Here is a 9,966-nt window from a genome sequence, read left to right on the forward strand (position 1 = left end):
ATACACACCAATAAATTCAGATTACAAAAAATCTGTTTTGAATTTTTAAAAATCACAGCTTCATCGGAATGTTACGAAACTTGGTGACTTTTCTGGCATTAGGTATGTGAGCACAAAAAAAAATTGAGTTCATGATCCGAGCATGCTAAGTGGTCGTAAAAAAAAATAGTCACACTTGTGGTCTTCGGTCAAAAATGACCGACCCATAGGAAATGAATGGGAAATTGACAAAAACACAAAAATTCTCTACAAATCGGCCACGATGCAGAAAAAAAGTGCTCAGCAATGAAGGGGTGAAACTCTAAAACATCAAGAGTGAAAAACATAACATAATTAATAATTATAATTAATATATATATATATAATTAATATAAAAATTATTAAAATAATAATTAATAAAATGTTATAAACCTTGGCAAAAAGTATTATTTGAGAATTTCTAAAAAAATACATTCAATCCACATCATAAAAGTAAGTAATTTGGTCCAAAAACAACTAGAATTCACAAGCATCTCCATTCATCTAGTGGTAAACCCATGCAATAACATGATTTATTTCATTTTATGTTTAATAAATTGATTTATTTTATTATTTTTTTATTTTTTTCTGAAAGCCTAGTCTCTATTTTAACCGAAAATACTGTATAAAAAAAAAAGATTTGAAAAAAAAAATAAATCATTATTTTCAATGGCAAAAAATGGACTGTAAATAATGCATAAATATTAATAAATTCAATCAAATTGTCTCAAAATACTAAATTAAAAAGAATAGATATTATAGAACAAAAATAAATAGCATTGGTTTTTACTGGGATGGAGGAAGTTTCATTTTTAGGTGTCCGGTCACTTCTGACCGGGAAGGCACTGAGTGTGACTGCTAAACGAAGACTCTCTGAGGGTTAAAACATCCGAGATCAAATTGCACATCCAAGATGATATCATCGTGCTAATCATGATCTGGCTAATTAGGTTCTTCGAACACACCTGCCGGATATGATTAGTATAGCTGGATTGAGTTATCTGAGATAATTGCGCGTTCATGCGCTGGTTTAAAAGGGGATATGTATCGATAGTAGAAACATTGATCAGCAACACTGCTATTGGCTGTTCAGCGTGGCCAAAGAGTGCGCTCAGTTTTTCTCCTCAGCAGAGCAAGAACTAATAGTCAAAGTTTATTCGGAATCTTAATGTTTAATCAAAACGCCAGGGAACACCTCAAAGTCTGCAAAAGCCAGGAGAGAGGGCTGGCAAAAAGTAGCAGACAATTTAAATCCGTTAGAAGTGGCCATGTTAGATGTTTTTATCACTTATTAGCCTATATTTTTGTATTTTAATAATTGCATAATTACTTTGTTCATTGTAATGTCAGAGTCACCACACTAGAACATGGGAACAAATAAAAGTGAAGTACAAAAATATTCTACATAATGGTCATTTTTAGTTATATTATAGTCTCTTTTATAAAAGGCACTGTTAAATAAATGGTTGTCTGTTTATAAAAGCAACCAAGAAAAAGGCTGAGAAAAAAGAAGAAAAGATCTTAGTAGCCTACACTGTAAAATAATTTTTGCTGCATTAAATTAAGGCCGTATAGTCATTTCAACTGTTAAATCTTGAGTAATGATGAATTGCTTTGACTTGTGAAAGTGAAAACTGATAAACTTATGTTAATGTAAAAATATTTTGCCATGAGTTATTGATCACATTTTTCCCCAGTGTAGTTCATTGTAATGACATTGCGTGTTCATCTTTTGCGCACTTTTACATAATACACCAACAATTGTATCTGTTCCTAAGAAAGTGGTGGCTGAAATATGTGCAGTAAGTGGACATTTTCTAACTTTCCAAAGGAAAGAAAGTGTAAGACTTTGTAATGTCCATTTGTTTCCATTGCACTGGACAGTGAATAAACCCTCTCAGATAACTGTCATATGGAGGAACTAGCCTACCTGCAAGTGCATAAATAACTTTACTTAATTTATACTTGTATGCTTTATGGCTGCAATATAAGTTGCAGGATTCCACATCTACAGAAAGGCCTACAGAAGAGTCTGCACAGACAGAGGAGACATAGGCCTACAGGTGGGCAGTGTATAGCCAACTTTTCCTTTTTATTTGTTGCATGAGGCATGTGTCTAATATCTCTTGTTGCAGGCACTTGACCACTGGCTTTTCTTTACAAAGAACAACTGAAATAAAACTCAAGGAACTAAGCATATTTGTATTTTAATAAACATTTAATGAAAAGTTTTTTTTTTTTTTTGGCAATGTTGTGTAATATGGCACATGCAACAATGTCACAGGCCCTGTCAGGTGTGCAACCCTCAGACTTTTCAGACAAATCTTCCCTTTAGTTAGCCAAAGTTCATTTCATTGTGTGCCCTTGTCCTGGCTAGAGCTGCATTGTAACTGGTTTGGGTCAGGGAATGGGGTCATAAAACACCTGTCTGCAGGCAGGAACATGTCATAATCACCTATGAAAAAAATGCAGTTCTGTTAGGATCAGCATAAGTGTATGTAATACAGTGAGCTTGATATTTAATTGTAGAACTTTCCTTACCACTTTCAAATAATGTGCATAAATGTGAATCTCTGAAAATTCTTAAGTCATGCACAGATCCTGGCCATTTTGCTTTCACATTTGTGATATGGAAGATTTTAGTCAACTGCCTTTTTTTTATTTGATATAATATTACTAATCTGGAATATTAAGAATCACAATAGTAACTGGGCTGCACATTTACATTGTGAACCCCCTTTCTGTTCACATAATCCCCTTCATTGAGGCCTTGATGGCAGTCTATAGTCTATGGTACCTATCACGTTAGTGAAGCCTGAGTGACATATACTGTAATCGGCATTGTCATGATTGCATGATCTTCATAAAAAATTATGATAGCCAAAAAAAAAAAAAAAAAAACTGCTTTAAAAAAACTGCTTTACAACATTGGGTCTTAAGTGGCTTGGAAATGCCAAAAAAACAACCTTTTTTAAACCTAAAAGCGCCAGGTAAACTCCGAATGACACGACAGACATCCGCTTATAAAGCCGGGATCTAATCCTGTTAACATGAAATAAGCCTGCTCCCAAGCAGGTTTAAGATTGCGCACCTGTTGCTATGACAGCAAGTCCAGGATGAGCGTCGAAGAACCAAACAATCCAAGATCATGCCAAATCAAATCGCCAACAATCAAATCCAGCTAACTGAGTTAGGGACGTACGAAGAACGGGCCCCCAGAGGCTATTTGGAAGAATATGTACAAAACAAGTTATGAGTTTAATTAGTGTTGTCAATTAGGGGTGTAACAATATATTGTCATAATACAAAAATGTGTCAATATGTATTGTGGATAGTTTTTATAAAAATTACTTTGTTAACCTTTTATCATATGTTTTGGAGTATCACAATAACATCGTATCATGATATGTATGGAATCGTGACATGACTATCGTTACACCCCTATTGTCAATAGATTTTTTATAATTTAGTCTGATTATTTGTTACTGCATTCACCTCCATTTAAAATCAAGACTATATTAAAGGTACAATATGCAAGAATTTTGCATTAAAATATCCCATAATCTCAAGGCCAGTGTTATATATTTTGTTAAGTTGATTACTTACAATATCCCAAATGTTTCCAACTATTTTTAAATCGTGAGAAAATTGCGATTTTAACCAAGGAAACGGGGCGTTAGAGCAGGGGGGAGCTGGGAGTCGCCAGTCAATTGCGTCATATCCGCGTTACCCTCGGTTTCCGCTCGTACTGCGCGGAGTCAGAGCCCGTCTACGGAGAGCCTGCCCACTCCCTATTAAGTCCTATTGTACCGAATTTTGGTTGTAGTTCCACCAGAGTTCCACTGGGGGCGATCGCCCATGAGTGCAGAATGAATGGGAGTCTATGGGGCTAGACGGCTAAATTTGTCTCTTTCACCCGATTGCCGTTGAGAAATCTCAGATTCGATTGTAGGTTTTCCAAGTTCAACATGGGTTATAGGTCGAAAGTTGAATAAACGAGTACTCATGTCCTTTCGATTTCTTACAGGTTGAGTTGTTGTTGCCCATAACACGCTAGCATTCTGCTAATGAATGCTGATTGGTCAGTGAAGGACTGATTACGACCAGAGATACCGCTTGATGGCATCGTGGCATCCGAAGCGGGACCAGAAACAAACAAAACAAAAACTCTTCTAGCACGTGTATTTACCTGTGTCAGCTGTGTTGTCAATGCCTCGAGAGAAAAGAAAGTGCAGAGCGCGAAAGCACCAAAGTGACTGAAGGATTGTCGTAAAGCAGTATCTCTGGTCGTACGATGTGTATGACGTCATTGACACTTTAAAAGACTTTTTAAAGCAAATAAGTGACTCTAAAAAATCTAACACCCAGCAATGTGTAATTTCTTTGCATCTCCTTTCGAATACAATATTCAAATTACTAGACAAAAAATTATATCCTGAGAAAAGTGGATTTTGATGGGTATACTGCCATAGACCTCCATTCATTCTGCACTCGTCCTGTGAGCGCCCTCATGTGGAATCAAACTGGAACTGCAACCATTTCAGAAGCCGGAAGTGTACTGAGAGTGAAACTTCTCCCCTTATTAGACATTCTCTGGCGGAGTCCTGGACAAATGCGGAAGTTGTAGTTGTAGCGTCTATCAAGCAACAAACGTTAGCTTGTTTTGTGCAGTCGTTATGGAACACAATTATTCTTTACCGATTGCAGCTGGTTCTGTCGACAAAGCATGCTTAATTTTATATTTTCCAAATGTAGCATTCGGTAATAGTTATGTTTATGTAAGGGAAGTATTATTGCTTTAGATTTGTGTTTAGTTTATTGACATTATTTATCACGTCTGTGTTTATGGCCATGTAAATAAATATAGCATGTGTTATACATAAAGATTAATCAGTATTTTGGCAAATGATGTGGGTATGTTCGAATGTACTTTTACAACAATTGTTTAGAACACGTAAAACTGCGCAGCGTTATCACAACAATGAATAGGCTCTATGCACGAATGCTGCTGACGTATTTCCGGTAGGATCTCAGCCGGCGTCTTTACTTCCGCATAGCGCGTTCTATTGAGAATGAGGAGATGTCGTCACGCCACAGCGCCCCCGCCCTCAGAGACCGCGTCATCCTCCCCTTTCCGCCATTTTGGGAGGATACCCGCCAGCACCGTTCATTGTTTGTATTGGTAGTAGAGGAGGTTGTCGCACTATTTTAGAATGCCTGGAAAACACTGCTGTGTAAAAAACTGCTCCAGTGTCTCACACGATTGTCATGGAAACCGTAGGAACCATGTGTTACAGTTTTTTCGTATTTTAAAATTTAAAAGTAAAAAAAATATATATATATTTGTTTGGCATTGGTAGTAAGTTTCTCCCTGTAAGGACCCTTCTCTTTTGCCGCATTCTTCTCCATTTCTTCTTAATTTTCTCGTAATTTTTATTATAATTCCTCGAGCCGTCTTTCCTGCTCCGTCTCTGTATTGCTCTTGCACTGTTGCCCCTGGCAACCGATAGCGTATCCTCCCAAAATGGTGGACGGGCTCAATTCGTCACGTGACAGCAAGCTACCTATGAGCAGAGAATGTCTAATATGGCGAGAAGTTTCACTCTCACTACACTTCCGGCTTCTGAACTGGTTGCAGTTCCACTCTGATTCCATATGAGGGCGCTCACAGGACGAGTGCAGAATGAATGGAGGTCAATGGCGGTATACCCCTCAAAATCCACTTTTCTCAGGATATAATTTTTTGTCTAGTAATTTGAATGTTGTATTCGAAAGGAGATGCAAAGAAATTACACAATGCTGGGTGTTAGATTTTTTAGAGTCACTTATTTGCTTTAAAAAAGTCTTTCAAAATGTCAATGACGTCAGAATGCTGACGTCATTAGCAGAATGCTAGCGTGTTATGGGCAACAACAACTCAACCTGTAAGAAATCAAAACGACATAAGTACTCGTTCATTCAACTTTCGACCTAAAACCCATGTTGAACTTGCAAAATCTACAATCACATCTGAGATTTCTCAACGGCAATCGGGTGAAAGAGACAAATTTAGCCGTCTAGCCCCATTGACTCCCATTCATTTTGCACTCATGGCGAGCGCCCCCAGTGGAACTCTGGTGGTACTACAACCAAAATTCGGTACAATAGGGCTTAATAGGGAGTGGACAGGCTCTCCGTAGACGGGCTCTGCTATGAGTATGTCCTCATTCTCAATAGCGAAGTGTATAGCGGCAAAACTTTAATAAAATTCATTTTCTCAGAAACGGAGACAACGATTTTAGAAACTGATTCGCTAGTCGGATTTCGCGCGATATGAGAGAATACACACCCTTGTCGATGTAGCTCGAAATTTATAATTTAAAGAACTTCTCTTTCTTACTCTTATGTGTGACAGTTAACTGCCTCACAATATTGTTAACATCATTCTCGTTAACCGCTGGAAGTTCTTGTAAACAGCGAGTGTAATTTGCCATTATCTCCACCTAATGCAAAAACGGCTTCCGACGCAGCACCGGATGTAACTGGGCGGGCTGAGACAAAACGCGGAAGCGATCGTGCATAGAGCCTATTCGACATACAGTAACATCTATGATAACCAATTTAGTATTAAACCTTACTTTTCTTGCGGTTAATTCATTTTAATGAAATAAAAGTGTGATGAGGTTAAAGAGTCAGGAAGGAAGAAGACAGGGGTCGGCGTGACTCGTACTTTATTAAAATAAAGCAAAACAAACAAAAGTCGCGCACAACGCGCATTCACCGTGGCAACCGCGACGGCACAAAACAGTTAAAAAATGAGAGCTCGGATCCACCGGTTTTCTTTCACTGCATCCAATTTTCTCTTCAGTCTCTCTCTCGTTCCAGCGCGCGGCTTAAAAGCGGTCTCTCCACGCGGATCACTGCAATAAGACTGTTCGTCATTTGCACTTGACCTACTTGCTCGTCTCTTCTCTCTCCCATTACAGACCGCGCTGAACCACGCCCTCCTCGCCACAAAAAGCATGTCATTATAAAAAAAGAACTTAGCCTCATCCATGAACATGATTTTTCGATTCCCATCTGACTGATTTACATCCACGGTGCAGTTTAAAACGACAGTTCCCATCATTCCACGCTCCTTCACATCGTCATCAAGCTACGCCGTTGTTGTTGTTTGGAATGTAGCGCCCTCTAGCGGCAAAAAAATTCCTGCATATTGTAGCTTTAAGTCAATTTGATTATTGTAAACAGTCATCCACTGCTGGATCCTGTCCACTGTGCAAGTTCAGACTGCAGGCAAATCAGATTTTTTTTTTTCTTTTCTTTTTTTCTCCAATCTGATCTTTTCAGACTGTTCTCACTATTAATTGACCTTTCGCCGGCCCCTCCCCCAAAACGGCCATTGTCCAATCACACATCATAGCAACCGTTACTATGTGAGCAGGTCCGACAAACATTAGCAAGATGGTGAAGCGTGCGCCCACCATAGACAGTAAGGCGCCCACGGCGTTTGTAAATCGGACACTAGATACCCCGAGAGATTGTCTGGAGGAGTTGTTCTTTCCATTCCCAAAGCCGAAAACACAACGTGAGCGATGCCTACAATGGATAAAACAGTGCGGACGGCCCCACTCCCAGTTAAATGTGTCGAACATTACGAAGCATAAATACGTCTGCTGGCTGTGGTGTCGATGGCTACTTAAAGTTTTTTTTTTCTTTTTTTTTCTGATCTGAAAAACTATCCTATCTGTTACTCAAAAAACATAATATTGTCTGAACCACGAGTTTTATGATCCGTTGCCCCACTAATAAATATTATGGTCTCAACCGCGAGTTTTGTGAGCTGTTGTCCCCCTAATAAATATTATGGTAAGTGCATTATGAAAGACAAGCAATGAAAGTTATTTAGATGCAAATTAAGGCTATGTCTGGTTAAACAGTTATTGTGTGATTTCGTTTATTGTGCGTTGTCAACTTGAAGCATGAATTTGAGAAAGAAAATCATTTTTGGAAGAAAATGCACCACGTACTTTTGTCAATGATATAAGTTATAGCTAAAATATTGTAAAAGCTTTCAGTTCACCCTGCCTAATTGTAGTTGAAAAGTCAAATTAAGCTTGATTAATGATATACTGTGACTGATCAGATAAACTACAGCATCGAGAATATAACTCCCATGTGTTTTGCAGCATTTAAAATTTTAGTCATAGTGTGTTATGCGAAAAAACACACATAAGAAATTATTGCTGACAGCACTTTTATTTTCAGAGTTTTTTCTTTCACACAAAAACACAACAGTGAGTGTCTTTCAATGCTTTTAAACACTTGTTTTCTTGTTCTTTGTCATATCACCAATTATGTGTATGAACACCGGTAAGCATTAGCCTCGATAGAGACGTAGATAGTAGTCGTGTCTCCTTCATTGCGTATTTTTATATTTTGAATATATCCCTCCACTGCATACTGTAACCCCCTTTTGCCTCGATCTGGAGGATATCGCGGAGGTATTGCTCCAAAAATGGTCACTGACACGCACAGGTATACCTCTTCCCATCATGGCAATCTGTCGCGCTGGTCGTGTTTGACCATTTGTTTGTCGGACGTAGCAACAGTAACTAAGGGGGGCGGGGCTCGGCGAAAGGTCAATAGGGTATATGTCGAACGTCGCATTACGAAACCGGAAAACAGAACGCATCGCTTCCGGTTCAGGTCTTTTGTATGTGCTTCTTGCATTTTTTTACTGTTTTACTCAAGATAACTTAAAAGGAGCGAGCAAAGATGATCATAACCAATGTCCCTCGCATGTGAAGATCGATATTTAAAAGTAAAAAAAAATAAAAATCTTCACACTAACGTTTAGATATTTAAATAGAATAAAACGCCAATAACAAAGTGAGATAGGTAGGTTAGCTGATTACCTTAAACTTCCATAGATATCGGCGTCAGTTCATACGGCTGTTAACACTTTCTATGACAAGCGGATGCGATGAGACCAGGTTTCCGGTTTCGTCATGCGACGTTCGACATATACCCTATTGCAAGCGATCAAAAAGGATTTGTGTTTCCAGACATAATCAATGTATCTGCCTGGGTTGCTTTGGTAACGACATAAGCATACCAACATTTCAGACAAGTCTTTCAAAACCGGAGAAAGAAAAATGTAGGTGCTTCAAATCTCACTCTCCAAATATGCGTGTTATGTCGAGTCATGGTGCAGAACTCAAGGCTGCATCTTATGAAGGCTGCATATCTCGGCTGCCACGTCATCAAACGAAGCTGAAGGCATCTCAATTTGAAGGATCCTTGGAAGGCAGCCTTCATTTTGCATCCTTCATTCGGCCTGTTTTGAAGGATGCATTAGATGTACCCTTCGCAGCATCACCCACAATGCTTTGCACACATTCCAATTCACAAAAATAAACTGAAGAAAACCGAGTCGGTACTGAGCTTGTCTAAGTTTATGAAATGTAAGACAAAAATAATGTTTTCGGACATGAAAGCATAGACTTTATCTTTTGTTTTGCTGTAAATTAATCACCAACACTAAACTGACAATGTTAGCCACTGGGAGACTGCAGACGGCTGTCATTTACTGTATTGCATTAATAATAAGCCAGTTAATATAAAGATTTGTAATTCAAAGTATTTTTCCAAAATTACGTTTTAATAGTATTTTCGTGCCATGACCGTGTGGGTGGGAACATGTGTGACGTAACCATGCGCTCTTATTAGACCGTCTCATTCTAGCATTTAATTGCTGAGGACACTAGACTACAAGCCTCAGATGGACTGAACTAGGAAGGATGCAGTCTCAGTAGGATGCAGGCTTCCATTTGAGAAACACCCATAGTGATGTTCCGTGCTGTAGTCATGTGCAGTGTGTCTGTCACAGGTTTTGACGTTATCGTTGTGTCACGCAGAGCCGGACAGTAACTGAGTACATTTACTTGAGTACAATACTTAAGTACA

This window comes from Rutilus rutilus (genome assembly GCF_951802725.1).
Source record: "Rutilus rutilus genome assembly, chromosome: 11".
Lineage (NCBI taxonomy): Eukaryota > Metazoa > Chordata > Actinopteri > Cypriniformes > Leuciscidae > Rutilus > Rutilus rutilus.